The following is a 27,150-nucleotide window of genomic DNA, read 5'->3' as shown; positions in this document are numbered from 1 at the left end:
ATGGATGATGTGACAAAAAAATTGAGCTAAATAATAGTCTGTTCAGAAGAAATTATGCTCCAGCGTTACTGTTCATTAGGCTCAGACCAACATTTCTGATCCCAATAGAAGACCCCTGTTACTTCAGGCGGAATTACTTTCTGTTACTTTAGGGAGGGTTGGATCAGAAGTGCTAATTGTAATAGACGTCACCAAGGAACTCTGATCTGATGAGGGTAGGAGGTTAGAGAGATGTATTAGAACTGGGCAAGCTTACAAATGTTGTAAGATACAGCTAGAAAGAAAAATTACTGGTAGCTTTTGGGCTGCTGTCCCTAGAAGAACCGATTAGAGAAATGCTAAAATCTGATCAGTCAACCAGGCGACCTTCAGGCGCAGCTTGGCTCAGAAAGGGGAAAGCCAAAGATAAGAGCATGGAGCGAGTGACCCGATGGGCTCAGTGATATCATTTGTGAAGCAGATGTGGTATTTCAGTCTCTTACCATTGTTATACTAAGTGCATTAGTCTATAATTTACTATTAGATTTAATTTACCTGGTGTGTGGGGAAGATGATTTAGGTTTGCTGTGGTTTTCTTCTTAATGCTGCGGTCATGTTCATACTGTTGTTTGAAGGGCCTCTCCCTTAAGATGTTTGCTTCTCAAGGGACCTGCCTTCTGACTTTGTTTGGAATTCTAGTGCTGAACAGAGTTTGAAGTGTGAAATCTGTGCACTAGAAATGCAGCTTTGTTTCTCAGGGTTGTTGAGTTGTTTCTAGCACCCATCTCAATCACTGAATAGTTTGAAAAATAAACAAACTAGTATTTGATACTAATAAGGTGGAGTTAATGCAATTGGCTTCCCAGTTGGCAAGTTGATATGCTTTTCCATTGGAAAGGGGCTTTTATTTGCTCCTCAAAATTACACAATTGCTGCCAAGAAAAGAGGTTGCAAAGTAGGTACCAAGGATGAGTAAAAATCCCCAAAAGGAAGTCAAGTCAACATGGCTTCTATATCAAATTTCATTATTTCATTTCCTACCCATTTACAAAAGAAAGAGAAAATGCACAAGCTTTTGCAGAGTATGGAGTCATACACAAATATCCGCGCAGTTTTTACTAGGTTAATAGCACAATATGAAAGCAGATTGCAATGGTGTATGTCCATGTTCCGTATCAAATTGATTGGTACCATATAAGAAATACCTTAGACCACCAAATTCATACAATCTAGACACTTAGGGTATGTCTACATTGCAATAAAACACTCATGACTGGCAGTGGAGTACTGTGGGTCTCCGGTGCCTGAGGACCATAGTTACATTGGTGCCCCCAACCCCCCATTGGCAGCGCCCCATGGGAGGGTGTCTGTGGGCCTGTGTCCTGCTCTCCCCTACTTCTGCCCCCATTGGTGGCAGTGCCCGCAGGGGGGAGTCTGCGGGTCGGTGTCCCATCCGTGTCCCACTGCCCGGCGTCCTGGGGTGGGGGTGACGGGCTCTGGTCCCCGCGGCTCCCACCTTACGCCCAGTGCAGAGGTGGAGGGGTCGGGAGGATGCCCTGGCTGCCTGCAACAGGGGGAGGCCTGGCTGGCGCCCCTCCCCAGGCCAGTGCCTAGGGGCATGGCCCCCCCAGTATGCCACTGGTGACTGGCCAAGCTCAGCTGATTTGAGCTTGGGATGCAAGGCTATCCAATTGCAGTGTAGATGTTCAGGCTTGGGCTGGAGCCTGGGCTTATAGTCCCACAGCCCAAGATCTGTGAGTCCGTGTCAGCTGAGCCGGGTCAGCTGTAGGTATTTTATTGCTGTGTAGATATACCCAGAGAGCTACATTCTGCTCTGACTTGAACTCCACGCAGCCCTGCAACTTCACTGGGACTGCCCCAGATGTAAGATGGGGAAGAATTTGGACAGGAGATACGCACCAGTGTAATGAAGGGCCGAATTTGTCTCACTGTCTCTTTGGAATCCAGGCATTTACTAATGTGGTCCACACTTATCAATCACTTATCATGTGGATCCCTTTAGGAAGAAAGAAAACTATGATCACATTTTTTTCCAAAACTGAATGCCTAAAGTTAGACTCTGAAATGTAGGTACCTGAATATAACTGGCATGATTTTAAAGAGTCTGAGCACCTCTGGCTCCCATTGATTTTGGCAGAATTTGTGAGTATTTCTGAAAATCAGGCTTTTGTTTAGGTGCCCTAGGTTTGAAAATATTGGTCTAAAATTTTCACTTCCCTCTTTCCTATAAGAAAGGGTTTTAGTCATATCTCATCACATTGTCTACAGTATCAATTGCCTGGTATATTAAATCACTCACATGCAGTCCTAGAGCCTTAAAATTTCGCCTGCCCTGCAGACTGTCAACTTGTGTAAATCAATATAATCCTTTGGCTGCAAATTTTTCCCATTCTTCCTGTCGAAAAGAAACATCTTCCTACAGGACAGATATTTAAGGCTTCTTTACTGTATAGTGTTGCCTTCTCAGCCATTCATTTCTTCCATTCTCTCTACAAGGTCTTTTTAGTGTCTTAACAGTAACTATTCTAATAGATGCATATAGTTTAAGACCAGGAGGGACCAATGTGGTAATCTACACTGAACTTTGGCATAAACAAGTCACAGACTTTCACCCAGTAATTCCTGCATCAAGCCCAATAACTTGTGATCCCATAAGAAAAGATGACTTTCTCCCTACTTATCCCCAAAAGGGCAAATTCTGGAATAATTTTTATTTTAAGCTTCAAACTTCTATTCACAGTGTTGCATACATATTTTCTTATATGCCTGCCTTTAGGGCATTCCCATAACATGTGTAATGAATTTCCTCTCTGTCCACTGTCAGCCCCATCAATGTGCATTGCCTAGTTCCTTCATGTGCACTTTCATAAAATGACACAGTCCAGGACTGTATGCCTTGTGAATCGCTTCATATTTCCATACATAAAGAAAAGACATTTCATGGCTTAGAGTTACTCTCCTATATTATTTTTATGCATCTTTCAGTAAGTAGTTGAACTCTTTGTTTTGTCTTTTGACTGTAGTGCTAAATTTGGCATTAGATTTTAATAACTGTGCTTTGAAATCATCCTGAAAAGTACTTTATCAATTTAAGTTACTATTCTATTATTATATTACCCCAAGGTTCATCTCATTTTAAGCAAAGCCCCACTCATTTATGTGGAGTCATCGCTTTTCCCTCCCTGTTCATTGCCCCTCCTCTCTCCCTGGCCTTTTCCTTCTGGTTGGGAGAAGCAAAATGCACAGTTCTCTCTGAAATATAGTCCTATCTAATAGGATGAATGTGAACAGTAGCTTCACTGATGCCATTTTCCTCAGAAACCAAATGTATTAGCTAACACATCTACATTCATCTAAGGGAAAGGAGTATGATACACATAAACTTCCACAGTCTGGGATTTTGGGTTAGGTTCAGAAAAGTACCCAAAACATACATAAATGTTCCAAATTTTGAGTGGTCCCCTTGCAACCCAGTATTATCTGTCACTCCCTGCCAGGACACGGCTTGTCATGCACACTGTTAACATCATGTGGTGGGGGACTGGGGACAGACATCTTGTGGGAGAGGAAGAGTGGAAAGTCTGGTGGAATTGGAAATCTTTGTAATGTCATCAGGAGAGAAAAGAAGGGTTTCCAGGTCCAATTCAAGGTCCTGGTACTGATCTTTAAAGCTCTCAATGGTATACAACTAGGCTATACCAAAAATCACTTCTCTGCCTGCAAACCATCCATACAACTGCTCTCATTGAGACAACCTTTCAATATGAAGATGAAACTTTCAGAAGCAAGAACATTTTCTGTACTGATTTTTGGCACATGAAGTGAACACCTTATCAAATAAGACCAGAATAAGCTCTGTCTGTCTGGAGTCCAAACCCCATCTTTTCCTAACAGCCTAGCTTTAATAAAAAGTCCAAACGATGAACATAAGGGAGCATGAGGAGAGTGAGGAGAAAATAGTTAGAAAATGAAGAAAGAAGAAAAGAAATATGGGGTAAAAAAAAACCTGAGTAAAATAAAGAACCAAATCTAGGAGCCATTTCAAATACCTTATACTTTTCATAAATAGTATTTTCTGCTTAGATATGACCAAAAGAGTCCTAAAAAGGTGTAAACTGGGTCAAATTATGAAGGATGGATATAGACAAACAACACAAGCATACAGGAACAAAATTAGAAAGGCCAAGGCACAACATGAGATTAAACTAGTTAGAGATGAAAAGGGTAACAAGAAAACATTCTATAAATACATTAGAGGCAAGAGGAAAACCAAGGACAGGGTAGGCCCATTACTCAATTAGTAGGGAAACACCATAACAGAAAATGTGGAAATGACAGAACTGCTGAATTACTTTTTTGTTTCAGTTTTCACCAAAAAGGTGAGTAGCAATTGGATGTCTAACATAGGGAATGCCAGTGAAAATGAGGCAGGATCAGTTAAATAAGGAAAGAACAAATTAAAAAGTACTTATTAAAAATTATTAGACAAGTTAGATATTTTCATGTCACCAGGGCCTGATGAAATACATCCTATAATACTCAAGGAGCTGACTGAGCAGATATCAGAATCATTAGAAATTATCTTCAAAAAGTCATGGAAGACAGGAATGATTCCAGAGGGAAATAAGGACAACCCAGGGAATTACAGACAAGTCATCTTAACTTCAGTACCTGGAAAAGATAAAAGAGCAAATAATTAAGCAATCAATTTGCAAACACCTAGAAGATAATAAGGTGATAAGTAACAGTCATCATGGATTTGTCAAGAACAAATCATGTCAAATCAACATAATAGTATTCTTTGACAGGATAACAAGACTTGTGGATGGGGGGAAGCAGTAGATGTGGTATATCTTGACTTTAGTAAGACTTTTGATACTGTCTCGCATGACCTTCTCATAAACAAACTAGGGAAATACAACCTAGATGGAGCAACTATAAGGTGGGTACATAACTGGCTTTAAAACCATTCCCATAGAGTAGTTATCAGTGGTTCATAGTCAAGCTGGAAGGGCATATTGAGTGGAGTCCTGCAGGAGTCAGTTCTGGGTCTGATTCTGTTCAATATCTAGATCAATTATCTAGAAAATGGCATAGAAAGTACACTTATAAAGTTTGTGGATGATACCAAGCAGGGAGGGGTTGCAAGTACTTTGGAGTATTGGATTAAAATTCAAAATGGCCTCGACAAACTGGAGAAATGGTCTGAAGTAAATAGGATGAAATTCAATAAAGATAAATGCAAAGTACTCTACTTAGGAATGAACAATCAGTTGCACACATACAAAATGGGAAATGACTGTATAGGAAGGAATACTGAGGAAAGGGATCTGGGGGTCATAGCGGATCACAAGCTAAATGAGTCAACAGTGTAACACTTTTGCAAAAAAAAAGCAAACATCATTCTTGGATGTATTAGCAGGAGTGTTGTAAGCAAGACATGAGAAGTAATTCTTCTGCTCTATTCCACACTGATTAGGCCTGAACTGGATTACTGTGTCCAGTTCTGAGCACCATGTGTCAGTAAAGATGTGGACAAATTGGAGAAAGTCCAGAGAAGAGCAACAAAAACGATTAAAGGTCTAGAAAAGATGACCTATAAGGGAAGATTGAAAAAATGGGTTATTTAGGCTGGAGAAGAGAAGACTGAGAAGTGACATGATAACAGTTTTCAAGTACATAAGAGGTTATTACAAGGAGGAAGGAGAAAAATTGTTCTCCTTAACCTCTGAGGATAGGACAAGAAGCAATGGCCTTAAAATGCAGCAAGGAAGGTTTAGGCTAGACATTAGGAAAAACCTCCTAACTGCCAGGGTAGTTGAGTACTGGAACAAATTGCCTAGAGACGTTGTGGAATTTCCATCATTGGAGATTTTTAAGAACAGATTAGACAAACACCTGTCAGGAATGGTCTCATTATATGTAGTCCTGCCTTGAGTGCCTGGGACTGGACTAGACCTATTGAGGTCCCTTCAACTCCTATGACTGGCATCCTATAAATACCATAACATATATTTGGTCACGTTCATTCCTTATGAAATTCTATAAGTCAATGAAGTTACACCAGGAATAAATTTGGCCCATAGATCTTAACTATCCTCTCATTTACACCAGTATAAATATGAAATCACATAAAACATCAATAGCATTACGCTAGTGTAAGTGGGAGGGGAACCAGTCAGATAGAACACAATAACGACTCTATAAATGTACTGTATAATTCTCTGAGCATGTCAACAAAATAATGGATGAAGAAGAACAGGTAAATACAATTTATTTGGATTTTCAAAAAGCATTTGACTAACTCCCTCACATGAGGCTGTTAAGGAAACCAAATAATCTTGGTGTGAGGAGTAAAGTATATCATGGATCAGAAACTAACTAAGTGACAGGAAACAAAGAATAGAAATAAATGGTCCGTGTTCAACATTGTGAAGAACTAAGATTGGTGTGCCCCAAGGTACTGGACTAGAACCAGTGCTATTTAATACAAGTTTTTAGTAAAAGGGAAAGGGAGCTGAAGAGTGAGATGACAAAATTTGCGGATGACACAATTATTATATTAATCAAGACTGAAGTATCTAGTTCTCTGTTAGAGACAGGATGTGGACTAGAAAGACCACTGGTCTAATCTGATACAACTTTTCCGATATTATTTTGTTCTATCTGTCTGAGGTTACACTGCTACCCATCACCACAGCATCTGAGCACATTCCAAACACTTGCAATAGCAAAGTCTCTAGCAGACTCCATAAAGTCTCTGGTTCTTCTTTTTGTTGGCGGGTCAAGACCCTGCTATGGATAGTGGCCTTTTGGAAAGAGGGGTTTGGAAATAAAAGGTATTGTTATAATCAATTGTAATGGAAAAGCTTTCTCAAAGAGGAAGGTTTTGCAATGTTTCCTAAATATGATCAGCCTTTGGACTTGCCTGATCTCATCTGGCATAGTGTTCCATGGCCACATTCCCCAACAAAGAAGGCTTTGCCCTCATCTCTCTCATGCTTTGTCCTGGGCACATTGTTAAAATACAAATAAAATAGGAGGTTTGCTGGGACCTCTCTTAGTCGGGAGGAAGCTGGAAAGTTCTTTCTTGTCATATTTTAGCATCTGTGGATCTAGTCCCAATCAGACAGTAGAAGTAAAAGCGTTATCCAGGCATTTCAGAACCTCAAAAAAGATTCATTTTAATTTTGGTTTCAAAATTGGGCAAACACAGGAGTGTAGAGAGACACATTTTATCCAAATCAATTTTCCTCTCCTCAGATCAAAGGTAACTGCTGCAAGCCAGAGAACAGCCAAACTGTGGATATTTTTCGCTGCTTGCTGGTCTAACACAAAGTTAGACAGTAATTAGCAGGGATATTGCTTACTTATTTTCTGCAGTTTAAAGACAACTCCATCTTTGGCATGACATATGCACAGAATAACTTTAATAACAGGATAGCACATAGTACTCGTACCCAGGTTCATCAGTTTCTTTTTTGTTGCCTTCAACAAAACCAGCACTTAAAATCACACTGCCCTTAAGAAATGCTGATGTGCAGAATATTACCAGATGGGTCTGTTGCCTTCTGAAGAAAGGGGGAAATGAAAGAGTCTCATGTTTAACAGCATATGAAAGAAGAAATACAATGTGTAAACTTTCCACTGACGGATATAATAGTGTTCTCACTTTTAAAGAAAAACAGTACTTTCTAGCAGGAGGCCTGCAAGAAATTGAACAGTTACTCAAGATTTAGGAGTACAGCATGACATTTTCAAACATGTGCAAAGACTGTTATTTTTTGTAATTAAATTAATTAAAATAATAAATAATGTAAGTAAAATACATTTGGATTGTACTCTCCCTAGAGTTGGAACTGTGTGAGGAGAACTGATGCATATTTAATGTGAAGTTTAAGGAGTAAGAAAATGCAGAATCCTGGAAATCTGGTAATGTGCAATGTACTTTTGCCACAAACCCCCCTGTTGCTTTTGAAAGTAAAGGTGGGGCCAATTTGTGAATCAGGCTTTAAATCATTTACATGTCTAGTTTCCTCAAAAGGAAATGTTGCTGATGTTTAGGGTTATTTTTTTTAAGTAAAACATGTGGTAACCCAAATGTTTCCCTATAATAGTCCTAATGAAAAGAAATAGGAAATTGAATCTGTAACTCTGTAATAGTAATATTTACTTTACCTTCATTCATATATTACAGACGATAGGAAATCATTACTTGTGTCTTTGTTATAAGATTAACCCTCATTACAAACTCAGGTTGAGATTTTCAATGGTGACTAGTGATTTTTGGGTGGCTTACTTTGAGACACCTTAAAGGGGCTTGATTTTCAGTGGGTGGGCACTCAGCATTTTCCCAAAATTAGGCTCGTGTAAGATATTTCAAGATGGTGGCCAAAAATTGAAGCCCATAGAAGTCATTAGTCACTACTGAAAATCTTGGTCTCTATCAGTTCAGCTGATCTTTAACTATGGAGCCATGACCCATCTGTGCCTCCGTAATAAACTCTCTATCAGTACCAGGAAAACAGATTTTGTTTCCAAAAGATGTTTTTCCACTTGGGTGACTAGGAAACAGCAATCACCCCAGCTGAATTATCACTTAATATTGGCAGTGTAGAACATGTGGCAGTTGCAATTTGGACCATATTGTGTAAATTACCCCATAGTCTAAACAGCAAGGCCTTGCCCAGGATTTCTTCACTGAGACTGGAAGGAGAAAATCTTCTTTACAAGGCCACAGAGCCATTTTGCCTAGCCTCTATACGGCCAGTGCCTCCATTTCAAGGGGGCCAATAGCTGCTGGATCCACATAAGGGCAGAATGACTGGCCCATCCTCTCCTTCCCCAGCACTCTTGCCCTGTTACCAATGCCCTCCAGGGGACAGTGCACCAGGAAACCTCTATGAGTTTTAAGCTAGTATGGTATTTTTGTGGGGGGCCTGACTCATGCGTTTTTAATGGGTGACAATACAGATGTCTAATAGAGGAGTATTTAGTACTATCCTTCTTGTGGCTGGTCGAAATGACTGCTCAGTTTGCTACTTTCTTAAAGGCAAGGAGCCATTAGCTCAGTTGGTACAGATCTGTGCTTTTGGTAATGAAGGTCTTGGAGGTTATCCCTACTGATGACTGCAGTGCATGCATGTGTATGTTGCCACTATGTATTATAATTAGTTATTATCAGCATTTACACACCAGAGTAATTCCAAGCTTAAAAAAAAATTATTGCTGTCACTTTGCTGCACAGTATTCTGAGTGCTTTACATTAAAAAAGTCCATCGACAGGAATACCTCATTAGACACACATCCTTTTCCACCTCTGACACACCAAATATTACAACCTACAAATTCCGCGGTTTCTTAATAAATAACAACAATAGATGATAATGGGCATTATTAGTTTATATAGAATGTTGTGATTTTTCAGCATGAAATGTATTATGTACACAAGAATCACTGTTTCTTAATATTATCATTAACATTTTATATGATCTTTCATCCAAAGATCCAAAAGTTCTCACAAACTATTTTCACAAACTTCTTACAAACTATATATATACATCCACATGCACATCCACATGACATTGTACATTTTCATTTCTTCCCAGAAACTGCCAGAAGGTGGCAGCAGATCTCTGCCTCATTTTCTTTCTAAGGCGATTCTTTTTTCACAATTACTAAGAAAGAAAGAATCTGATCAGTCATCTGACAAGTACATAACTTTAAAATTAACTTATCAAGGACATTATCTCTCAGTTTTAACCCCATAACCAAATGTTAAAAAGCTGAATCTCACATCTCTTCCTCATAACAATATCATTATTTTAAGAGTGTTTGGGCCTCAGCAAAAATCATGCAGATTCCATGGACTAAAAATAATTTTTCATCAAGCTAAGCAGGCAGGATTGATCATTACCCAGATATAGGGCCAGAATGTGCTTGGCCCTGGATGAGTCACCAAACAGGGCTGGAGGAGGGCACAAATAGCTTAGCCCTTGCACAGGGGCTGGTTGCAATCATAGTCTTTGCTCTCTCTGAGAGCAAAAACTTTTTTAGGCTAGTGGCACTCAAGTTGAGCCAGCATAGGGGACAACACATGCTACACCCTTTCATCTGGGGGAAAACCACCACTCAATCGTGTTCTCTCCAGAACTTCTGTAGGAATTCAGACTGTCAGACAGAATTTCTGCGTGGATCTCTTGTTTTATCGAGAGAGGAAATGTTGACCAGTTCCTCTTCATTCTTTAAAACCAGACATGGGATCTTTTAATTTACACCATGATAGCCACTAGAAAACCTCAGTTTAATACATCATCTTCAGGGCAAGGCTTCCAGTTGTGTTGCACCCCCGACTGCCGTACTACAGTGCCAAAACTGCATGAAGACCTAAGCCAAAATGCAGTCCTGTTGCAAGCATGTGCAACTCCCCTGAGATCAGTGCAACCCATTTATATCAGGTCTGAGTTTTGCATTAGGAGATCAACCCACGCCCTTCTGATCCAGAGGTGATAGTGCTACCAGAGATAAAAGTGACATTGTAACATAAGGAAGAAGAGGCTTGCACAATTTGATCCTGTCAGAAATTTAGATAAATTCCATGTGTCTATCATGCAAAGCAACCCACAAAATAAGCCTGTCCATCAACAGCAACAAAGAAAGAGAAGTCATAATTTTCTTGTTCAATTTTCATTCCTCTCCCTCCCTTCATCTGACACATTGCCCCTTTTCATTACGTTTTCCCCAGCCTTTTGATCAGTAGATGCTTCTTACAAGTTACAACTACTCCACCCTGTGAGTCAACAGCACAGAAGGTACTCTGTTAGAAAAGGAAAATAATTTGAAGTGTGGGGGGTGGAAACCTTAATAACTGCACTAAAAAGGTCATAATTAATTATTTGGCTGTAAAGGTGAGAAGCCAAGGACCCACATTTACTAAATAGTTTATTGTTAAAAAGGGAAACTTTCCTCTGTGGCTACATTTTTTTTAATGTGTAGGGTGGAGATTATTTATGAAAGGGAAGCTTTCTTTCTCTAGGTTTGGCTTATGTGTCAAAATGCATTTTAAATGGATTTACTGCTGTGATATTCATGTGGGGTAACCACTTTTGTTTGTCTGGGAAGTGCCTGCTCCTGATTGTTTTACTTAGTTTTGAAATAAACCAATTCACCAAATGTTGATTCATACATTTTTAAGGCCAAAAGGGAGTATTGTGAGCATCTAGTCTGACCTGCTGCATAACACAGGCCATGCTATTTCCCCAGCAATTCCTGTGTCAAACTTAGCAATGTATGGTTAAACTAGAACAACTCGTAGAAAAATATCCAAGCTTGATTTGAGGACTCCATGTGATACTGAAGTTACAACATCCTTTGATAAATGGTATGAATGATTAATTTCCCCTCACTGTTAAAAAGTTATATCTTACTTCCAGTTTGAATTTTTCTAACTGATTTGGGAAAGTTGAATTGTTTTAGGGGGCTAAAACTAATAGCAAAGGCTAATGAACACCGACTGTAACTTGATCAAAAGGACAGTGGGAGGCGAGGTAGTAAAAGCGAAATCTTTCTCATTCATCAGTTAGGGTTTAGCACATTAAAATGTACAATGCACTGCACGGTTTTCCAATGGTGGCACATAGCCATGTCATCACCTACCACACATCCAATACCAGGAAATCTTTGAGGCTCCAGTTTGTTGATCTTCAGAACTTTGTTACTGTTTCCTGATACATTTGTTTGACTTGAGAAAGTAAGAGAAATCAATCTCAATATAAAGGACAATCATACTGAGTAGCTTTGCTGATAGGTCTTTCCACGCTCCGTGCCTTTGGACTAAACTCTGCTCTCAGTTACACTAGAACACAGCTGGAGTAACACCCCTTCCTTTAAATGGAGCTATTCCATACAGATCTAGTCTGCTGTAACTGAGAACAGAAACTCAGGTCTTTTAACTTCCTTATAGTACAGTTTAGAAGTTTATTTTAGTTGATTGTAGCTATCTTTGAGAAATAGATTCTATCTGGTATCAATTATCCTAAATGATGCTAGAAGGAAAAAAATAATTCAGAGAGAATTTTCCAGCTGAACCTTATAAAATATCATCTCGATTTAAAAGAAGCAAAATGCGAACAATCATAAAGAAGCACCAAAACAGACAGGAAAGTTACATGTAGACAAATTCTCAGACGTTTCAAAGCAAAACAGCAGTTGCTAGAGGTACAGTAGTTGAAGATTGATCAACCTTTCAGAATAATTAACAGGAGAAGATTGTTCTTAATGAAAAAGGTTGTGCTAGAGTAAACATCATTATTAGGTTAAAAATGCTAGCGGGTCAGGAAAGGAAAATGGAATCTAAACTGTTCCCTGAGATAGAAGAAAGGAAGAGCGGGGAATAGAAGAGATTTGGGGTTGTTAAAGATCTCTTTAGAGCATGCAAGAAATCCCAAACAGCTGCTACAGGCAGAATTTGTGGGATGTTGTGTGTTTCACTCTCAACTCGCACTGAAGTCAATGGCAACTGAGAGTGCTCTGCACCTGTCTGGATCAGACCTGAGTGATAATGATGTAATTATTCCTTTTCTTTTCCCCATTGTCATTTTCCAAAATGTCTGTATAAGTTTATGAGGATGTTGACTGTTTCCTTTTATTATAATTATGGCCAAACAAGCATCTTCTTTACAAAAGCCTATTTTCAGACATTAATAATTTTCTGAAATGGTCACCACTTGGGCTGATATTTTTCCGGTTTATTCACAGCACACAAATGATTTTATTGTTGTTTGGTTGAATGACTGACTTTGGTGAAATTCCATATGCATGTTTTTGTGATATCTGAGTGAAATCACGAACCGTAGTCTTATTCTAAATCAGAGCATGGCAAATTCTCACTCTGCTTTTCACAACTAGAAAGAGACATAGTCCTTACCCTCATGGGATTATAGTCTAATTAAGACAGGACAAACAAAAGGGAAAACACAAGCCAATAGTTCAGAATGGGAAGGGGGAAGGAATTATGCTTTTCATTAGTTAAGACATTATGCAGATCTGGTTCCCACTCCACATCTACACGCATTGGCAATTCCAAAAAATGGTCTTTAGGGACCTGCTTCTGCTCTCACACTGGTTTTATACTGGGTGTAGCTCCATTAACTCCAATTACATTCTTCATGAGAAATGAGGATCGGACAGAAAACACTTAAGCTTGCCATAGGCTTAATACTCAGTGAAGACTCGTGAAAAAAAGTAAATTTGAAAAATATGTTCTTTATAAATAATAATTGTAGAAGCATTTGGAGTAGCTTATTGCACTACACTCTACTAACATTTGAACAGCATAATGAGGTACAAAGTTGCAGGTATGAACCACTGTGCATTCAGTCAGTCTGAAGCATTGCAGGTTCAATATAGCATTGTTAACACCAAGCGCTCAGAAACACGAATCAGGCTCCAAAACATCATGAGATAATTTTTTTTTTTTTTTTTAAACTCTCATGATTTTTAAACTATTTTGCTGTTTATTTGCCTTCTGGTTTTTGAGCCTCCAGGCTTCACAGTTTCAAGCTTTTTTCCTCAGCCAAGAGGGCTTACATTGTTAAAAAAACAAAAGCTGAAATTCTCCAATTATCACTCGACTCCAGAAACTGGGGCCTTAAGAAAAACTCCAGATATCATAAAGCTCTGAATAACATCACAAGAGTTGGCAATACTGAAAAAATATAGCTGTGTTTTGTTTCAGTGATTACATAGAGTGTGAGATCAGAGACTTTTCTTCAAGAAAAAAAAAGTGCAAGGATGTTAAATGTATAAATCTATGCTAATGACATATTATGGTTCAGATTTTACACATATAAAATCAGGACATTCAACATTATGGCTTCTGCCATATTAACCACATGGATTTCCTTCATGGTTGCAGTTTCTTTGCTGTGGTAGAATGTGGTACTGTTCCTTGCCTTCCTTGCCTCTTGCCCGATCTGACATTACGGCCATTGAAATCATTTGAGGCACCAGAGCTAACATCCTTTGGTTTAATTATGAAGTGATCAGAAGTGGGGTGCTGTCTGTGTGGGTAATAGCCAGTTAATCATAGCCCAAATCTGTTGACCTTCAAGTCACATTGGAAGGTTCATTTTTTTTTCTCCCAAGCTTCTCCTGAGAGAGAGGGTGGAGGTTTGGGAGAGTGTATTATTGTTTTTGAACGATGGCCTGAAATGTTCTTGTTATGTTCAATTACTTTTACATGTGTCTAGAACATTGGCACATTTGTGAAATACTGAAAATTGACTACAATCCCCTTCTCCAGCAGTAACTTACTCGACCTAAAGTCCCACCAAAGTCAATGGGACTACATACTTCCATTTATCCAAAACCCTATTATCTGAACCTCTGCATTATGCGAATCCTTTCCTTGGCCCACAGCATCAGATACGCACCCCCCTGCAGCACGACCTCACGCTGGGGGACAAGGAAAGGATTTGAATAATGCAGAGGTTCAGATAATAGAGCAGAAACTCCTGGCTGGGATGAGCCCCAGTCAAGTGGGAAGCCACCCTGCTGTTCCTGTGACAGTGCAGTCCTGCTGCAACAGGAGTGAGTGAGTGGGGCGGAGCAGAGACCCCTGGGCAGGACTGTGAGGAAGAGGGCAGGCCTCTGGACATGGGGAAAGTCATCCCGTTGCTGAATGGCTCAGTTATCTGAACTCCTAATCACCCAAATAAAATCCGTCCTGTCCCGTCCCCCCCTCTCGCCCCCGCTATTCAGATAATCGGGAATATGCTGTATTTTCAGAGTATCACCCTGGGTCAGGGATTGTATGTAATGTCATGGGGGAAAGGAACCAGAGTCCTCCAGGGGCTAAGAAGAGTGGGGGTAATTAGGCAAATTCACTCTGGTTGTAAGACCTGCAGAGAGGTCCCACCACCTGGAGAGACTTGCATATATGGGTTCAGACTGGATTCTCTAGAGGCCAACAGACGAAGGAAGGACTTTTGAATAAGTTACTTTAGTTTAAACTGACTCAGGGCCTTTGTTCTAATCCAACAAATGGACGGGACCTTCCGTCCAAGGGGAGGGTCACAATCCCTAGGGAAGGGTTGGAAGGATTGACACAGACCAGAGCCCATGTTGGAGATGCAGGGGGTAGAGGGGTGGAGAGGGTGATCTTTGGTAAGCTTACTAGTATGCATATAGGCTTTTTTGTTGTTGTTTTAATAGGTTTTCTCTGTAATGCTTTTACCTTAACAATAAATGTACTTGCTTAGAAAGAGCTGTGTGGTAACTTATACGTTATTTCACTGTTTGTAGGCTCAGAGGAGAAAAGCAGAGCAAGCCTGCACAAGCAGTCTGACTTGCTGGGGAATTCACAGTGGAGCAGGGAATTGTGCAGCCTGGCAACACCCAGGTCAGAAGGGAGACAGACAGGTTTCTGCCCTAGAGAGGAGATGGCTGGGGAACTGGAAGTCTGAGAGTGGGTGCAATTATTGGAGCTTGGAGTGGGAATGCAGATGTAGGTTTCCTGAACTGTGACATATAGTATTACCGCATGTAAATAATGGTATCATTATCTGCCCCAATATAATGATGATTTTTTCCTGTCCTATGAGGCATGTGAGTAGCAGTGAATAATTTTTATAAGTTTTCTTTTACCTTTCTAGCTTTGGGATAAGCTATTACTAGCATAAACAGATGTTCCCTGTTCTTAGCATGGGGAATACTGTTAGTACCAGTAATATTTTATCCTGGAGTTAAAAGGTAAAAGGAAACATTTTCAGAGTGCCCACTGAAGCAACAAAGCACACACAACTTAATGGCCAATTTGTGACAGCCTAATTCACTTTGTGTACCACTTTGCTCTATAATAATAATCAGTATGTCTCAAAACACTTTACAAAGGTGATAAACATCATTAGCCCCATTTTACAGAGAGATTACGTGATGTGACGAAGGTCATCCAGAAGGCCAGTAGCAGAACGGGGAACAAAACCAAGGTCTTGAGTCCCACTCCAATGCTTTAGCCACTAGGTTATACTACCTTATTGAAATGGGATCAATCAAGCAGTAAATTACTTCTGTGTGTGTGTAAAGAAATCACAGTCTATCTGCAATGTCCTAATAATATGTCCATCAGTACAAAATACTACATGTGCTCTAGAGGGACAAGTTCTAGTGGCTGTACTCCTTAACTCTTAGGGCACAGTTTTCACAAACTGGATTCTGTCCAACCTTCCTCTCCTTTGCACACCTATGTATGTCCCTTGGGGTTTTTTTTCATCCTATTATCAGAAATGTAATGCCTTTACCCTTATTCTTTTTCCAGGTCCTACCTTGGATGTGTTGACTCAGGATATTGGAAATGGACTAGGACCGCCCATTCATATTGCCAGATTCAGAACCTATGGGAAAAAATTATGAATTCTGTATTTAGAACAGAATATAAGGCCAGATCCTTTTCCTTTGTAGATCAGTGTAACTTTCTAGAAGTCAATAGGACTACACTAATTTGGAGGATCTGACCCACAAATTCTCGAGATTCAAGTTTCATTCTGTTCTGACAAAACACATGTTTTGGAATGCTAAATTTTTAATTTTTATTTTTTATCCTCAATGTAGTTCTACTAGCAGGGCAAGAATTACTTTCACACAGGAATCTTTCTTTGCAGAGCACTTGCTTCCATTTAATAAGAAATACATGGGTTTTTTTTTTTCAAGTTAAATTTCCCTTGAAAAACAATGGTTAAATTAAGGGGGGAAATGTTTAATGAAACTTTTTTTTTTTAAACAGAATTAAAAAAAAAAATCAAGAGCATTTGCAAAACATTTACAACAAGCCCTTTTTTGGTAGGGGAAGTTTGGGTGAATTGTACCCCCTAGATCTATGTGTGCAAGGCATCCTCCACCCATGATAAGGGGGACGACTATCTTTGTTTGCTACAGTTCCCCTGGGCCCTAGATACCATGAAGGACCTGCCACAGGTCTGGTCTCCATGATTTGGAAGGGAAAAAAGCTGGGCCAGATGCATCAAGGGAATTCGCATCATCATTCCCCAGTCCCACAGAGAATGCTCTAAAATGAAGCTGTGTTAAAATTCTTTTGAAGCTTCTCCACTTAGGGGAACCCCTCTGAAAACAGGTCCTGGAACAACTACAGGATGAAGAGTCACTGCCAAGATAGCTCCAGTGAAGATCAGGAGCCAATGCAGAAGTAGAGGGACACCACATGGGTGGCTCTATTCCTCCAGCAGATTCCCCCCCATCACAGTGAATCCTTGGGATCTGGATGTCACCCCCCAGTTATTTTAAAGAGAGAGAAGTCTATCCTTCTTATCCCTGTAGAAAGAATGTGTGAGGAAACTCCACAAGAGGAACCTTGCAAAAAATATTTTCCTACCATGGATTTTCACAGAGCAAGTTACAAATGAGTCCTTATTAAACAAAGTCAAAAGATATGAGGCTATGCTTTGCAGTACTGCTTCAGGCATCCAGCAACTTCTTTCTAACAAAAGCCACTAATAGCACTCCTGCTAGCCACAGTCCTGCCTCTAGGAATCCAACAGATCATTCAAATAATAATAAGGCTTGATCCTATTTCTATTGACCTCAATGGCAATATTTTTAACACCTTATTGGTAGCATGAAACTTTGCACTTAAACACTGTCTTTCATCTGAGGATTTCAGAGTGCTCTACAAACATGGATTTCTTCTCACCGGAAGTGCTGAAATATTCATAGCTAAATACAAAACTGTTTTTAATTCAAGGATGTATTGTATTTTGTTTTGAACTTGAAGATGGGCCCAGTATCCTGGAGACTCCCTGTCCTGAGTATTTTGACCTGCCCCCTTTTCCATTGAAAATGGAAAATAGCAAAATAGAATCTGTTTCCTAGATAATGTGTGTGAAACAGGCCAGTTTTTTAAAGCCAAGATAGCTTTTGAATTGAAAACATGAGAATTCATGAGCTTATATGTCTTTAAGCAAAAAGAATTCTTTGACTGAAGCCTGAGAGGGGTTGCAACATGTATAAAATAAAATCATTAACATTTCCCCATAAAATTCCAGAAAAAAAAAATGATGAGCTTCTTACAACTTTAATCCTGTGATACACAGGAAGTCAGATTACATGATCCAGTGGTACTTTCTGGCCTTAAAATGCGTGCCTCTAATTCTCATTAAAGCCTCTTAGGAAGTTAAATGAGCACAACAATGTGTGTGTGTGGAGGGGGGTTCGGTGGGAAGGGAGGAGAGGAGAGGAGAGGGACAAGGAATCCTAACTTTTTGTGTTTTACACAGTTCAGCATGGGTGGGGGGAAAAGTACAAATTAACATTCCACATTATACTTCCTATGTTGTAGCTTTACTTCTGGTTTCCAAAACTCATTTAATTTGTTACAGCTCCAGTCCATTTGTGCAGATAGGAGTATTGTGATTTTTAACTTCCGTCTGCTCCTAAGTGAAAGAGACAGAAGAACTGGCATATATATGCACCCATCACCATGGTATCTGGCATCATACATAATATAGTACTGGATCCATTAGAAGTGCCTAGTGGTAAGAAGATCAACTAAATTAGATACTGAGAAAGAAAACCAGAAAATGTTAGACAGCAAAATAGAAATCTAGCTTAATTAAAATTAGGTTAGATAAATCTAGGCCTATAAATGTTGGTTTATGTGTTGGTCATATGACCATCAGGTGCTAGCACCGCTTTGGACATAACAGGTTTCAGCAGAAAGCTCTTCGTTTGTGTGATGTTGACAGCACACACCCACAGAAATTAGATAAAAAATATAAATACACTTGCTGGGAAGTTACGATGTAACTCTACTGGATGGCTTAGAATTCGGAATGAGAGCGCCCATAAGAACCCCAAACGGTGAAAGAGAAAACAAGCTGCTACCTAAGGAAGAGAGGCACATCTCACCCCACTTTGCTTTAAGCTGCCTTTTTCCATCCTGACAGCTCATACGCTTTGCTCACGCTGCAGAGCGCCCTAGCCATGAACCAAGACCACACAACACACTTAAACTTATCCCTGGCAATTCCAACACAAGCCTCAATGCACCACAACCAGGAACTTCACCAATGTTTCTGTGCAGCCTATCATGGCCACTTGGAGTTTTACAGAACCAGCAGAGACAGAACTCAGGTTTGCCTACTCCATTATCGTCTGGTAACAATATAGACCCTCAGACTGCAGCTTATTAAAGAAACCCTGTTCTTGCTGATGTCACGTTTCTAATCAGTGGAAACATGTCTTCCTTTTTTTTGTCTGAATCCTGTGTGAGAAGCTGATCTGTCTTGTCATCTCCTTTACCCCCTGCTGAGGCCCTTCATCCCGGTTATGGCACGATGGGGCCAGTTTATTTTCAATTTTCGGCTCACTTTTCTTCATGGATTCAGACAACAGAGCAGCCTCCACAGTTTGAGCAAGTTACCCAACTGCTTTCATCAATACCATTTCCAACTGCAACGAGAAAGGCACAAGCGAGCATAGAATACTTTCTCTTCAATACAGTCTACCCACCAACTGGTAGGAACTTCCCCCACAGCTCTAAAATAGGATGTGACCAACATGCACCGACATCAGCTACATCCACTCTGTAGCTGGAGACAGATCTCTTGCAGGAATTGTACTGTCCTTTGGAAGGACTGGGCAACACTGAGGGACTTCGCTGTTGTGTGTTGCACAGAATTAAAGATGAACCTTTTCTGTTAAAATCTGTACTGTTTTACCCAATGCCGTGGAACAGTGATGCCAAGAATTGCCCCTAAGCTACCAAGGGTGTCTATGAGGAACACTTCTATATACTCCAAAGGGAAGTGATTAACAAAACCTAGTGTGGTATCAAGCAGTTGACTAAAGAAAAAAGAATTAGTGCAACATTGAAACTCTTGCCTCCTGACTGAGTCTATAATCCAGACTATATAGGCCATTTTAACCTGGAGTTATGTCTGTCAAATAATTTTAGAAGTTACAGATGGGAGAAAATATGGTCACACTTAAAAAGTTTCTTCTGTGTTGAGAGATATTACTGGTGCTGGTGGGATTTTCTCAAGAGGTAAAATCATTCAAACAGAATAAACTTTTAAAGCGGAGTAATGTAATCTAACTTCCTGCCAATATAGGATTATAATTTTTACAGGTCCAAGTGATGGGGATTTTTTCCACATTTCTTCAGTTACTACAGCCTAAAAAAGAGTTGCCATCAGGTATGTTTTCTTGATTCTCAGCCCGAATTTTCTCTCTCTTTAGTTCTGTCCATTGTCCACAATTTTGTTGTTTTTTACTACCCAAAATAATACTCCTCCCTCCTTCAGATGTTGGTGAACCATTATCATGTCTTCTATAGTCATTGCTTACACATTTAACTTTTAATCTTTTCTTGTAAACAAGTCCCTCGAACCCTCTCAACACTTTTGTTCTTTTTCCCTGAAGTGCACCCAGTGCATCAATCAATATTATTCTGATTGAGAGATCCCAGTAAATGCTCAAAATGTCTAAGGTGTCCTCACACAAACATATAAAGAAGGTTCATGATATGATACTTTCTGTGCATGTAGCACAAAGCGGCGTAGAGCTTTTTTACTATCTTCTGTCACTCCAAAGCCTCTCTGCATTACTGGTTTCTTGAACATCTATATTGTGCATTACAATATTTTACTGCAAGTGTATCACATTTTTGCAAGTTGAACCTTTTTTTCTATGTGTCTATTTATTATTTTTCTGTGCTAACTATGGTTTGCAACTTTTTCCAATGTAGTATCACCTACTAATTTAATTAAAATGTGGTCTTTAACATTTCATGAATAAGCTTTCACTATAAGAATCCCTCTTCTAGATATCTTTAATAACCCTTAAAATAAATAACACCTAATATAGATCCCTTTGGTACCTTGCTAGACACATGAATCTGGCTTGATATTGGATACTTTACTGCTTATCATACTCTTTGAATAGTCTTCAAACCACAGAACAGCATGTCTATTCAAAGCAAATTGAATTAATTTTGAGAGCTAGTTTTCATGAGACTCCATACCAAATGCTATAGAGAGACTAGGTGGGTGAGATAATATCTTTTATTGAATCTTGCTTCTCTGATATATTTTATTGGACTTTTTTTCTCTGATATCCTGGGACTGACAAGGCTACAACTGCATTGCATATATCAAATGCTTTAGCAGAATGCAAATATATTACATCTATCCCCTTTCTATTAGGGCCCTGATCCTTCATACAAATACAGACTTGCATAACTTTAAGTCCCAATGAAATCAATAGCACTTCTCATGCTTAAAATAAAGCATGTGTGTAAGCATTTGCAGGTTTGTGCCCTAATTTTGTAATTCAACTACCGATCTATAAATCATGGGTTCTTATTGTGCATGGGTCCATTAACTCTGGAAGTTTAACGCATCCAGGGCCTGATCCAAAGCCTACTGAAGTCAATGGAAAAACTCCTATTGACTTTACAGAGATTTGCATCAGGCCCCAGGCCTTTTTTTTGTTTTGTTTTTTTTAAAAAGATGCATTAAAAAAAAAAAAGCACAAAACAGTCTATGGAGAATAAGGTTCCATTTTGTTCAGTAATCCAATTAAGAAAGCACATGTGAGTTAACAAAGGAGTTACCAATACCTAGACACTAATAACCTTAAAAAAAGGTCCTTAAGGAAAAAGACTGGCAAAAAGTACTTGAGAGTTCTGTACAATTACCTCTAGTTAGAGAATAGTGAAACTCAAGTACTTGTTAAAATTTACATTCTCCAAGTAGAACAGACAGCTGCTTTCTTGCTAACATTAGTGTTAAAGTTAAAAAAAAGAAAGACCAAAACATTAAAGGAAATAGGTCATTAGCAGAAAGACTTATATGCTTTTTGAGACTTCTATAAAAGTATCTTCAGTTTCCCCAGTCTCAGCTCTTTAAACTTCAGCGTCATTAAGGCAGCATCTCTTAGTAAGACAAGGAATTTTTTATATATATTCTTCAAATTTTACATGTAAAAGTAAACTAAAATATCCAAGTCTATTAAAACCAATGTGACTTCCAAAAAAAGAGGTCAGCAATAGGGATTTTCTGTGAAGAGAAGCAGGGAATCATCAACCAATTTACCAATGACTTTGTTCACAGCCCCTGCCATCTCTCCATTTCAAAAAGCAAAGACCAAATTATCCTTGTTCTCCAGCAGTGGATTTGACATCTCCTGCATCAGGACTGACTGATGATGAGCTGTGTCGTTAACACAGTGTCTTTTGTTGCGATAAATGGCTCATGGCAGGCATGCTAGCCGAGGGTGACGGATCCCCTTGCATCTTCTACAACAGGAAGACTGATACTAATCTTTTGAAGTCACCTGTCAATGGAATCATTAGGTAAGTGGATAAAATAAAATGTTTATAGATGGACAGGGGAAGAAAAAAGTCAGCACAAGCATGTCTGGATTGAGAAATTCTCAGATAATGTCTTGAAACCAGATAAGGTTGCGGGGGGCAAAATTGATGTGTGTGTGTCTGTGTGTCAGGGACAAATCTTGATTGCTTTATTCAGGTAAGTATCGATTTAAGTCAACAGAGTATGTCCTGCCTGAGTATGATGGGCAGGATTTTCCCCTTAATTTCTCGTTAGCAACCTTTTCTCTGTCGTCGTTTCATTTAAGACAACAAAAATAATGAAATTTGAATGAGAAAAAAATTTACTTGTAAAGACTGTCTTTGAAAGGGACTACTTGGCTTCATATCTTTTCTTACCTCACAATCTTTAAAATGCATTTACTAATTACATATATAAACCTGTTCTGAGAATTCCAGGCCAGTTTGTACTTTCACAGAGAGACTAATCCTGTTTTCATTAAAGTTACTTTGCCATTAGATTCAATGGGTACAGGACCACACTCATGTTATACATGAAAAAAATATTATGACCTCTGTAAGAAGTGAACTGCTATCCCAAACTCCCTTTCAGTTTGAGTCCTGTTTAGTATTAAAAATATTTTCCATTTGATCTGAGCCCTTGTTTCTGGCACATGATAAATGAGGATTAGTTTCATAATGTTACTTAATGCTAAGGAAAGCCTATGTTTGTTTGTTTTTTAAAATTCTCTATGCATCCATGAGACAAAAATCTTTCATTAATTTCTGTATTATTTCTCTCATGCTTTTTAAAAAAATAGTAAGTTTTAAGAAAGAAGTTGTGATTTTACTTTTATGTTATGTACAATAGAGAGGTAAAATGGTCTGAGTGACTTGTTGGGTTACCTCAAATTAGTTTCAATGTTATGGCCTTGTAATATATGTATTATATACCCTACTTACACAAACTTTTGTTCTTTACAGGATCTTCATTCTTATAGTGAGAAAAGTATGCCAATTAGTAGAATATGTGTGTGTGTTCACATGTGTTTGAGTGTGTGCGAAATATTATTTCCATCTGTATTCCTATTTGAAAAAAATGCAAGAATTAAAGGTTCTCTGTAAAATAAGTAAGACTTTAAATATATATCTGGTAAACATGCAGGTTTGGGGTGGGGAGGTGTTTGTAGGGCTTACAACTTGTTTGAAGAATTACAACATTATTTCAAGTTTCTGTTGGTTTTAGGACAGGTGAGAAAGTAAGTAGGGACACCTGTTCCAACTCCCACTGATTTCAATGGGATCTTTCAAGTGACTTCAACTGGAGTTGTATCGAATCAAAAACAAAGAAGCTTTCAAGTGGGAAATAAGTGGAGGCCATTTGGGTGTTAAGTCTTAGGTCAGAATATTTTTGTATTCTTTTTGTGATTGGAAAGTAGGGCAAATTCTGGCTGGCTCTTATCGTGCCTGAACAATACAAATGTGTTTTGTTCACTCCACTGCTGTTTTTGTTATCTATTTTCACAATATAGCTGTTTCTAAGGGAAGCCATGGTAACGTCTTATCTGAACTGTCTCTCAGTAAATTTCAATTATGAGTCCCTTTTTCTATAGGCAATGTGGGGCTATCAATAGACATTCAAGCAGACATTATCTATGCCAATAAAGACTGTATACATTACAATCCAATCCCTTTACATTGTATTTCATTTACTGCACAAACTCACTTATCTAGATTGCTCTATTATAGGAATGACCCCATAAGACCTATTTCCAAAGTCTTGCATGTATTTACAGAGTATACATTGAAAACTTCCTACTTGTTATATTAAAATAGCTATTTCTTTGGCACTTGGTTATCTAAACAGATCACATAACCTTTGTCCCCAGTTAGCTTGGATAATAAAACTTCAGGTGTGTATCTTTTTGCATCCACTTTCTCACTTATAATACAGTAGGTGGTATTGGAACAACAGACAGGACTTGGCAAAATGTGTCCACTGCTCACTTCTATCAACAGGTAACATCAAATAATTAGTTTTGGAGGATAATAACTTTAATACATACAACACTTTTAAAACAAAGTTTACTGTACATTTCAGATGTGAAATGGTGTGTGTACATTAAACAATATCAATATTCTGAGACAGTTCAAACATAGGCCTTAATGTTACCAGTCCCCTCCACATATTATTCAGTGATAACACCTCAGGTAGCCCAGCTATTAATATGCTGTTTCTTCAATGACCAAAGCAAGTGCTCCACAGCTACCAAATATGCTACACAGTGATATAATTAATTAATTCATTAATTAATTAATTAATGTTGTACTTTGAAGTCAGATCTAGCTGCTGGGTATAATGTATGGGCCTTCTGTGTGTTTTTTTAAATAATTGGGACATATTATATGTTAATTCTATTGGTGACCCACAGTGACCAGAATTGCGGAACTGAGAGGAGAGTTATTAAAGGTGTGCACTGCTTGTTATGGCAAGTCTAGTTAAGGACTGAATCATTGCTGAAAGAATTAGAGGAGAGAACCTGGGTTTAACCACAGCAACTACATTTTGTCCTTTTGCCTCCATATACTATAGTCCATCTGTTACTTAATTTTAAAGCAAACTCATTTCAAAGCAAAGTTCTTAAAATACACAGAATATACAATTATTTTTTGCTTAACAATTAAGTTATCAGTGACCTATCAAAGATATTGAGATAACTTCCATCTGGTGTTCCAGAATGTGTGGTTATTTCCACAGTATCCAATAGACGACCTTCAATACATCAAAAGAAACAATCTCCTCCCCCCAAAACACTTAAAAGTACTTCGTTAAACTTCCTTGAATTATTCAGCATAGCTGAAATTCACATCCCAGAGTCTACCTGAGTAGCTGGAATGAAGCCTGTGCAGCTATGAGGGGCAAAGGGAGAAATCTTCCTCCCCAGACAATGAAGCACAGGTAGAGAAACTCTACAGAGCCTACCCCAGCATCAGATTCCCCAGCTCCAACCTTTCTCCAGACTTGCCACCCTTATGCCCCTCATCACCTCTTCCCCTCCCCACACATTGTCATGCAAGGCTCCTGCATTCTGTACCACTCTGTACCTTGTTGCTACCTTTTAGCCCCGAAGGGATGCTGCCAACAGAAGAGAGGAATCTCTCTAGGGCCTGGTATTCACAAAGTGGACTTGATGCTACAAAATGTTGAGCACCCCTGGAAGATGCTGAGTCCCTTCAACTCCCACTGAAGCCAATGAGAGTTGAGGATACTGAACACATCACAAGATCAAATCCCGGGAGAAGGGGGTGGAGGCCACACCCTTTCTTGTTGCTGGCAAACTGCATCCTCCAACTAGGTTGGAATAATGGAACCTCACTGAGATTTCCTTTGCCAGACCCCTTCTTGATTTTAATGGCAATGGAAAGAGCTCAGAATCTTGCAGGTTCAGGCCCAAAGTAAACATGTGACTTTCTCTTGGGAACGGGTTGTTCTGTAATGTTTAAGCACAAAGGCAGGGGCTCAGATGCCGAGCTCTGAGATGCAGGCAAATGATATTCCAGTTGTTCACATAAAAAGATAAAAAGTAGAAGAGTAGTCAAGGAAAGCTCCCCCAAAGTGGTAAGGGTGGGTACAGCCACTACATCTGGCCCCGTGCAAGATAGGAGGAGCACACAGAACACCTTCTGCAGGCTGTGCTCCCCAAAGCACTACACTGAATCAGCAGAAGCTTTCCAAAGTTTTAAACCTGTCTCTTTTAACCTCTCTTAGGTGGGATTCATTTCCCGAGTAAAGGTTGTTGAATGAGGCTCTTACACTTAACCAATATGTCACACTGCGCATCACTCACTGTAAGGCTGGTGCCTCCTGCTGGTCATCTTGGGGATTACTTGAGGCCATCGACCCCCACCACAGTCTGCATGTCAGCACTCGATCGCCCTCTGCCTGCAGTCTCTCTTGCTGCTTCAGGAACCGCAGTATCCTCTTTGTGGCTCAGCCTTTGGCCGTGTTACTGTCTGTGTTCTCCCCTTCTGGGGGAGTTTAGCTCCTAATCCAGCCACATCACCAGTGGCGACTTCAGTCAATTGTCCTGCTACTTCCTCAGTGGTGAGGTGGAGACCTGGACCACTCAAGGTCCCAGCGCAGGGACCCTGAGGATTGCATCCTCCTGCTGCACCCCTCTGCCTCTACTATTGCTGCTTTTCCCTGGACCACTTCCCTGCTGCCACAGCACCCCCCTCAGTAGCCCATCTGGAACTCCTCTGATCCCCAGGTTCCTTCCTGCACTGCTCTGTCCAAGTTGCTAGAGGGTTGCAGCCTACTCCAGACACAGTCTTTCCTACTCCAGCTCCAGGCAACTACTCACCCTGCTCTGCCCTGCAGCTCTTTTTATATGGGCCTGCTGGGCCCTGACTGGCCACTCCTCACAGTCCTTCTTCTATTGACTTCTTTTCATGCAGCCTCCTTAGGGCTCTATTGTTATTTATTCCTATTATAGTAACAGCTGGAAGCCCCAACCAAGAACAAGGCTTCATTGTGCTAAGGCCTGTACGGACACACTGTAAGAGACAGGCACTGTCCTGAAGACCTTACATTCTAAATAGACAAGACAAACAAAGGGTGGAATGAGAAAGAGAAGCACAAAGAATTGCTTATGGTCAAGGCAACAGCAGAGCTGGGACTAGAGCCCAGGTCTTCCCAGAGCTCGGTTTGCTAAGCAATCCACTAGTCTACACAGCTTCTTGAATAATTAATGTGCCAAGGTCAATTCAGATATCTTAGTGTTTTTGTTCTGCAACCTGTAGATTCA

At 39.6% G+C, this 27,150-nt stretch overlaps 1 long non-coding RNA gene across 1 annotated transcript in view; it reads right to left on the bottom strand.

The window, feature by feature from the left end:
• The window catches only part of LOC137151453 (uncharacterized), a 99,713-nt gene extending 73,040 nt beyond the window's left edge, over positions 1–26,673 (bottom strand). The window contains exon 1 of the long non-coding RNA XR_010919269.1: positions 26,191–26,673. This is a non-coding gene — a long non-coding RNA (uncharacterized lncRNA). The remainder of the gene's footprint in view (positions 1–26,190) is intronic.
• Positions 26,674–27,150: the final 477 nt, after the last annotated feature.

This window comes from Emydura macquarii, unplaced genomic scaffold (genome assembly GCF_026122565.2).
Source record: "Emydura macquarii macquarii isolate MOO-44397 ecotype Brisbane River unplaced genomic scaffold, CSIRO-AGI_Emac_v2 contig_1070, whole genome shotgun sequence".
Lineage (NCBI taxonomy): Eukaryota > Metazoa > Chordata > Testudines > Chelidae > Emydura > Emydura macquarii.
Note: the sequence above shows the minus strand (reverse complement) of the source record. Positions and strands in the feature narration are given on the sequence as shown.